The sequence below is a fragment of the Pistacia vera genome, unplaced genomic scaffold (assembly GCF_008641045.1).
Source record: "Pistacia vera cultivar Batoury unplaced genomic scaffold, PisVer_v2 Contig485, whole genome shotgun sequence".
In the NCBI taxonomy this organism is placed as follows: domain Eukaryota; kingdom Viridiplantae; phylum Streptophyta; class Magnoliopsida; order Sapindales; family Anacardiaceae; genus Pistacia; species Pistacia vera.
Window position 1 is genome coordinate 908,966 of NW_022196318.1, and position 9,465 is coordinate 918,430.

At 32.1% G+C, this 9,465-nt stretch overlaps 1 pseudogene; it reads left to right on the forward strand.

The window, feature by feature from the left end:
• Positions 1-9,175, forward strand: part of LOC116146926 — a 64,528-nt pseudogene extending 55,353 nt beyond the window's left edge.
• The last annotated feature ends 290 nt before the right edge of the window (positions 9,176-9,465 follow it).

Genomic DNA, 9,465 nt, shown 5'->3' on the forward strand with positions numbered 1-9,465 from the left:
ATTCTCTTAAAATTCTTGTGCACAGAGCAGTTACTATCAACACAATTCTAACATAATTTTAGACAAAAGTTTAATAAGAAACCGAAAATCAAAATTATCATTCATACCAAGGCATTATGAAAATGCATTTAGACGTAATATTATAATAAAAGGATTGTCTTATTAAATTCTACAAATTATACGCTAAGATTATTAAACGACAAATTTTTATTATTTGATTCAAAACACCTAAATTCATAATGTATAAATATGATGATATTTTATTAAGGCTCAATTTAAAACTGCTCAAAATACTAATTTTGTTATAAACTCATAATATATATAGTTATACCAATACATTAAAGTAAAATTCTAATTTCCTACAAGGGTTTTTCTCACACTCTCATAGAGTTACATATAATTCTATTTCCTATAATGGTTTTATCTTCTTTGAAATACATAGAATTCTATTTCCTATAAGGGTTTAAAAATTTCAGATTCAAGTTTGGATATGAATCCTAGTTAGTAAATAGGCATTTTATACGCGAATTATACGGTTAACCATATAATTCGCATATAAAATGCGTATTTACATATTTTGATAATGGTTGTCGAATTATTCGTGAATTATTGGAATATTTGTATAATTCGCGAATAATTCACAGATTATTTGCGTATTATTCGCGAATCATTGCCCAAAAAAAAAAAAAAAAAAAAAAAACCTGATCCAAACCAGTAACAGATCTATGACTGGTAAAACACAAATCAATGACCCAAATCAAACTTTCCGTGTCAAAACACAGACCCCCACATTCAGTAACAGATCCAAACCAGTAAAAAAAAGAAGAAAAGAAACTCTCTTTACTGAGAAAGACAAAAAAAAACAAAACCAACCCATGAGTGTTTGACTCACAACGGAGCTATAAAAAAACGCAAGAAAGAAAAAAGAAAAGAGTGAATGGATGGATGGGAGAAGGAAGAAGGAAGGTGGAGGATGGATGGATTGGAATTGGAGAGATTAAAATAAAGAAATGATGATAACGCGTTGGTGATCTGAGAAATGAGAATATAAAGTCGCGGAAGATTCAAGAAACTGAGTCTTTGTCAAAGAAACAGTATCGTTTGGTGTTGTTTAGAATTTAGAAGAAGAAAGACTATAAAAACAAATCTAGATTGCTGTTGATTCTCTTTCACTTTTTATTGTTCTACTTAAAAATAAAAGTATAAAACTATTAGTCTATCTACCGCATGTCCGCATTGATTTCACTGTTTCATTTAAAAATAAAAATTTACCATTTCAATATTATTGACTGATGTCAATTAACAATATTTATTTATTACAAAATAAATATACGTTTTTTAAATTAAAATCCTGGGTTATTGTTCTTAATAATATAAAATAGAATTTGAGTATATTACTCAAGAGTCCTGAGTAAGAATCCCTACGACTACTAATAAAGAATAATCACTGAAGATTTATCTAACCGTTAACTTCATGGTCTCGACTCTCGAAAAATTCGTTGAGATATGCGTAAACTAGTTTGGACTCCAAACTAGTTTACGCGTATCTCAACGAATTTTGGTTTTGTTATGACTTATGTGTTTGGTTTGACACTATAGTTGAATTTTGACTAAATATTGTGTTTGAATCTGAAGACTATAATTTGAATATCAGTTATATATTGAGTATTTGTGTTATTGGTTAATTGGATACTTTACATTTGAAATACTATATTGATTTTAACTAGGTAGTCCATAAAAATGTTAAAACTAAGATTGATATTGCCGTATTTTTCTAAATGTATTATTGACAATGCATCGTGTTAAACCCGTATATACCTGTACCGTATTTTTCCCGTATCCGAATTTTATGGCCGAATTTTTATAAACTTATTTTTCACCGTTTGTCGTATTATACTCGTAAAATTCTTGTACCGTTTTTTTGCTGTACCTGTATTTACTAACTAGGGTAGAGAGTGGTGGTAAAGGTGAAAGAAGAAAATCATGTCATTACAAGAAAAGTATTTTTATTCATCCCAAAAAAAAAAAGTTGTAGAGAGTGGTGGTGAAGGTGAAAGAAGAACATGTCATTACAAGAAAAGTATTTTTATTAGCAGATGCCAAACATCCATCCGTACAACACCAACAAGTAACTCTTGGTCTGGCATTCGGTTTTCCGTCGTTTGCGCCTTAAAACCGCGTATCAAACCTGAATACGGATATCACACGTACGCGTCCAAAGCATGTACACTAAAAAGAACTGGCTTTTTTTTTTTTTTTTAAACAATCAATTTCCACCTGGCTTTATTAGCCTTATCACTTTATACATGAAAAGTGCACCAATCTGTTATAATAACAAGGAATTAAGGATGTCACAACATTTATGATAACAAGTTTATTAGCAGGTTGCTTTATTTTCCTAATTATAGTAAATTTTATAATATTTACGAAAATTTAATATAAGATTGAGAAACCTGTGTGGTAAGTTATATAATATAAGATTTCTTTCTAGTTTTGCTTTATCATAGAACAAAAAAAGAAAATAAAAAACTGTATCAGTTGGTTGGCACTTGGATTTGATTTCAGTTTCTGGTTGGATCCCTCTTGTAATTTTCTCATCTGAAAATGAGTGTACAGATTCAGAAAACATTAAACATTCTGCAATCATAAAAGCCTTCAGTTTTCATGTCATCTTATAACATTCGAGTCCATGACCCATTTGAAAGAGATCCAGAGACGAAAAAGAGTGGGCTGGAGTTTGATCCATGAAAGTTTATCATTATATGTACCTGTCCATTTATAGGCATTTGTCAATGTTGGGCTAACGAGATCAAAATTGAATGTTCAGTCCATAAGAGGGAATTTTGTACTCAACAAAAACCTTATAGCTTTATGATCTATCATCAATTAAGAAAGTTAAAAAAAAAAAAAAAAGAATTTTAAGTAAAATAAAAAAAAGGAGCATCATCTTACTTTGTAATATAATCAGTGGCGGAGCCAGGATTTTTGCCTGAGGGGGTCTCCACGACTCCTCTATTGTTTGCCGAACAATTAGTGAAAACTTTTAAAAAACTACCAAACCTTAAGCAAAAGAGTTTACAGTAATCACAATCCACCAAAAATATCCCACACAAATTTAGAGGTCAATCGCAACTCTAACACAAGTAAAATACATAAAAGTTTACAAAGAGATGGATTAAAATCACCAGAGAAGCAGTCAAACTTCATGTTGTGTAACTCCAAATCCAAACGTTAATATCAAAATTCAACCGTCTAGATTAAAGATCCACACATCTTCTGCGCACTGACCAAAAAATTAAGTTAGAATGGTATACCTAAAGATCTTCAATTTAACATGATTTTCCGCTTTGATATATTTTGAAAGTGTTCAATGATATCTTCATTTTCAATTGTAGCAAAAACTTCCTTTTCAATGTAAACCACCAAGCAATTGTTCATCCAGTCGTCTCCCATTCGATTACGCAAATTATTTTTCACAAAATTCATTGCAGAGAACACCCTTTTAACTGTTGTAGTAGCCACATGCAAAACCAATGCTAATTTAATAAGCAAGAAAACTTTGTTGTAAGCAACATCCTTCTTAAACTCAACCATTTTTTTAGCAAGGTCGGCAATCCCTTCGACATGAGTGAAATTGGCATTGGTGCTAACATCCTCATAATAGTTTTCAAGTTGATCATCGAACAGCCAAATATCGTGTTGAGGAAAATCGGCATGATAGAACTTTGCAAATTCAAGTAATCTATCTTTGTTAAATGCAACAAAAGAGTTACTTGGATTAAGAGATGCATACATTGAAGCAACCTCATATTTACTTCATCAAAACGATTATTGAGTTCTTCTTGAAGTTATCCAAAACTGTATACATCAATTCCACCTTAAAATGACTTTTATTCGTAATCGGCACAATCCTCTGTTTTGTCCTCCCAAAGTTATCTTCCATATTTTCCAAGATTGGTATGTCATTATCTTTGCACATATCATAAGCTTCTTTTAACAATATGTCGAAGCAAGTGTCTTCATTTCTCATTTTACGCAATCGACGCTTCAAAATTTGTACAAATTGTATGGCATTAAGAAGATCCTGATCTTTTCTTTAAAATGCTTGTGATAGTTCATTTGTGATTCCTAATACTCTTTTCATTAAGAATAACAAAAAGACGAATTCAAAATTCTCCATGATTCGTAATAAACTCCTTGCTTGACTTTTGTTTTGCAAAACGTCTCCTTCAACCTCAATCACCCTAAGCACATCAACAACAGAAGAAAATAAATTTATGACACAATGAATTGTCCCTATGTGTGAACCCCAACGTGTATCTTCTAGTCGTTTAATAGTGCATTCTTGATTCAAACCTCGTCTCATATGAAGATCACCATTAGAAATCAAAGATATCACATTTTCATATTGTTTATCACGTAGAATATCTCTGCGCTTACAAGATGCTGCTATAGTGTTTGATAACATAGAAAGAGATTGAAAAAATTGACCAAATACAGAATGGTTACTTAAAACTTTGACAAGCGCCAGTTGGAGTTGATGAGAGAAACAATGAATGTAGAAAGCTGATTTATTTTCTCTCAATATCAAAGTCTTCAAACCATTGAACTCACCTCTCATATTGCTTGCTCCATCGTAACCTTGTCCCCGTAAACTTGTCAAACTCAATCTATACTTTACAAAAAAGGCATCTATTGCAATTTTTAAAGATTTAGCAGAAGTATTCTTAACATGCACAACCCCGATAAAACGTTCAATAACACAACCTATTTTGTCCACATAGTGAAAAACAATAAAAACAATAGTCATTTGTTCTTTCACTGCCACATCACGAGATTCATCAACTAGTAAAGAGAACGGTTGTTTATCTCTCACAATTTTTGCAATAATTTTCTTGGTCGTTAAATGAGCACAAACACTATTTAATTCCCTTTGGATGTTGGGGGCCGTCATTTGATGGTTTCTCAGAGCATTTTCCAGCGTAACTTTTTTTATGTCGTCATTATGATTGGATAGAAACTTTAATAGTTCCATAAAGTTACCTTGATTTTCAGATTCAACAGACTTGTCATGACCACGAAATGCCAATCCTTGATGTAAAAGAAATCTAATGCAATCAATTGATGCATTCAAGCGAATGCGATAGTCCAATTTGGCATTTTTCGACATGCAAGCAAGATTTACATCGATGTGTTGCCTTTAGTTTATCAAATCAACACACTTGGCATGACATTGGTTATGAGTACTAGAATGATCTCCAAAATATTTTTTCACTTTCACTTTATCTTTCCAATTATTAAATCCCTTACTCACAAAAACTTCACCACCTACTTGGTCACCATAGTCAAGTTTTGAAAAGATAACAATTTAAACAAAAGATGCAATCTTTTGCCACACTATATTCCATCCAACTTGGACCTTCTTTATACCACTCTGGTATAAACCTATGCTTTTTATCTCCGAAAAGAATGAAAGGAAAGTTATGATCTTTAGGTTGGCAAGGACCTTTCAACAAGTATGTTTTTCGAACTTCCTCTTTTTGCTTGTCAATACAACAAATCTCGTTAATTGGTATCCTCAATCCTGGATCAGTTTCAAGCTCATCTAAATTGAACATCCCGACTGGAGGTTGAGCTTCTTTTACTTGGTGTTGTTGTTACTGATGTGGGGCTTCTTCTTCTAATGTGATTTGATTAACCTCAATATCAGTAGAGTCTTCATCAACAATTTCTGCTGAAATTTTCTTTAATCTTTTGAAATAATTGGATATCATAGCTATCAAATAAAAAAATAAAAAAAGATAATATGATACATGTAAAGAAAGATCAATGAAACTTTAATTAATAATATTACAAGGACTGACTTATCACGTTTTTAGATGTAACAATTAGATCTAATTAAAAGATTATTTTAGCAATTAATTAATCATTTTACTGTGTTAATTTTCTTTATTTAAAATGATTTTATTGAAATTTAAAAACTTATATAATTTGCTAATCAATTTTTTGACTTATTTAAATTATTAGCATAGATCAACTAGATTTAATTTAATTACTATAAGAGCATACTTAGTCAACTAATCACATTATTAAATAATAAAAATATCATTATTAATATATTAATGATTGGTGCAAATCAAGTTGTCCTCTAATTATATAAAAAAATAATTTTATAAATATATTTGTGATATCTAAAGTCACAAATTAATAATAATGTTTTCAACCAATTACAAAATCAAACAAACACAAAACAAACTCACAAGATTCATACTTTTTTTCATCAGAATAAAAAACCTCCATAAAAACAAATGCGATTTAACCCTAAAATAAACTAAACTAAAATAAGTAATACACATACTTAAAACTGATAAAGCAGAAAATAGTCTTCAAAAGTTGTAATTTCAACCGAGCCAGTAAGACAAAGAGAAAGAGAGGCACACTCACTAAATAAAATTAGGGATACAATCATACAAAAGTTGTGGTCCTATGGAGATTGGCCGGCACATATATAATATATTTATAATAATGAAACTAGTGGGCCAGCATAACCGCAATATTTATGATGGGTGAGCCTGACATTGCTGCATTAACATATTATAGCAATTAGTTTGATTGTGGCCATGCATATTTGTATATTTTTTATATAAAAATAATTAATTATAAATATTTGCAATTTTTTTTCAAAATCCAAGCCTACCCTCAAGGATGTTGGGTCCGCCCTTGAATATAATAGAGTAGCATTTCTTGAATAATCCAAGCAAAGGAAAAAGAAAATATGAGAGAAAATGAAAGGAAATGAAGAAGAAAGAAGAGATAAAAATAAAAGTGTTAATTAGTACAAAATTTTGTTGGGTCAATATGAATTTAATAAGGTTAAAATTGTAAATTATATAAAGTTTATAGACTTTATTTATTTTTTCAAAATTTTGAGTGGGATCACTTTGAACCCGCAACCTTCTACGTGGCTAAGTCCCAGGTGGTAAGTAACTAGTAAAACGGGTTTCTTGTTACAAAATTACATTTATTTTGGATTAATAACAATAATCCCCTTAAGTATAATTAAATAATAGAAATACTAATTATACTAATAGCAAAAATCTCTTTGTTATAATTTTTTTTTTTTTTTTTAATATACGATGTAAGAGAATTTAGTAACTAGCTAATGGCACACTACCAACACAAGTGATAGGATAATTTATGTTATTTTTGAAATTGAGTAAACGACATGTTCCTACCCAAGGTTTCGTGAATCTATACAAGTTCCCACTCCTGGTTTCATAAACTCTAGATTCTCACCCTTAAATTAACAGAAAATCTTTTAATGAAATGGTCAAAGGATAAAATGGTCATTTATATTAAATTAAAATGAAAATTTTGAAATAACCCTCCACATCTCAAATTTCTCTCACAAGCAATTTGTCTCACAAGCACCCTCCACATCTTAAATTTCTTTCACTTTTTCCCTCTCTTCTGAAGCTTCATTTCTTTCCCGTTAACTCCTTTTCTCCTTTTTTTTTTTTTTCCTCCTCTCTTTCCTTTCTTTCTTCTCTCCTTCTCTCCATGCATGGTTGCTTGGCCCTCGTGGTCGTTGAAACTAACCTTGTCATCAGATTTGAACTAGATATGCTTGTCTCCTGGGATCAAGAGTTAACGAGTCCCTATAAACCTTCCTGATCTCAGCCTCAAGCTCATTTTGATTCATACGAAAGATATCTTTCCAACCAGGCTTAAACATTGAATCACTTTGATCCGAGCTTTCTTGAAAATCATTATCTAGAAAGAATAAAGTATAGCAATCACTCATGGGACACAGCATTGAAAGCATAGCAAATGCCTGTTTGAGAATTTTTTGCATTTGATGCTTCAATGTCAAAAGACGATACTAGAGGTCCTTTCTAGCTTTATTAAGCCACTCATTTAACATTGTGTTTTTGGTTGCCTGCTTCCATGTGTCCTTCATTTTATTCTGCTAATCGTGAGTAAGAGCAGAAGTTACCCATGGTAGCATAGATTGGAGCACTTTGGCACCTTTAGATCCAATTATGTGACCAACAATTTTGTTTTTCTCCTCTAGAGAGAAATGCTTACCAAACAATTTCCACAGTTCATCTTATCTAAAAATATTATGATCAAGAGTAACCTTTATGGATTTACACAACTCTTGAAGTTTATTAGTTAGCTCAAGATACTTGCCCATTAACTCACCTCCATGGGCTGCAGAGAATTCAGTGTCACTCCGAATTAAATTTTCATTGAACTGGGCCCCTTGCAAGCTTTCATGTAGTTGTGAAATCTCAAGAAGAACACACGAAATATCTTCAAACAGTTTTTCCTCCTGCTTATGGTCCAATTATTATAAGTGACTCACATTATGCAGTGCTTCTTTTGCTTCCAGTGCTGGAAAAACAATTTCATCCTCAGCATTACAGCGGGCTCTGTATAAACCCTATAGGAGATGAAATCTTCCAATGAACTGCCGAAGGAATGTCTCATCACATTCAATCAACTTTCCAGATTCAACATTCAGATACTCCAAGTCTTTGCTAATGGCTTTATGAAATTTGAATATGCTATCAATCGGTCTTTCTGCACATCCAACATCATGCTAGTACTGGGAACAAGTCATCAAGGTATGTCTTTCTTGCAACCGTGTTAAACATAGAGGCATCAACATGGTTCACAAAACGACTCTCCTGATAATCATTGATCTTGGTGATTATCAGAAGAGTCGTTTAAGAAAGATAATGGTGACACAAGGGAGACGCTAGCCATTGACGTATGCAAGGGGCTACTGGGAGACAAAGCTTGTTTGAGCATCTACGACCCATAAGTCACCGAGGATCAGATCCAAAGGGACCTTCCAATGGGCAAATTCGATTGGGACCATCCTCTTCACCTCCAACCAATGAGTCCTTCAACTGTTAAGCAAGTGATCGTGGTTTGGGATGCATACGAAGCAACAAACAATGCTCACGGTCTCTGCATTTTGACCAAGTGGGATGAGTTCAAGAACCTTGACTACAAGAGGATATACGACAGCATGCAAAAACCAGCTTTTGTGTTTGATGGCAGGAACATCGTGGATGCAGACAAGCTGAGGAAGATCGATTTCGTCATGTACTCGATCGGTAAGCCCATGGATATGGGGTTGAAGGACATGCCTGCAATGGCGTAAAAAAGAGGAAATTAAGTAGTCAGTTTGATTCTTTACTATATCTTGTTGAATTTTGTTGTGCCTTGCTTTCCCACAGTAGTCAGGATAAATGGTGTTACCATCAAGGTGAAAGTTAGAAGCTCTATGTTTTCTCTTACATTGTATTCTATTACATCACTGTTTGTTTGTTGTTTGTTTAGGAGAAGAAGAAGAAAAAAAAAAAAAAAAAACCTTGATTGATTTTTCTTTGATTTAATCTCTTATCATTATAAGAATTTTGTATTCCAAAATCCATTTAATCTTGTATTTTT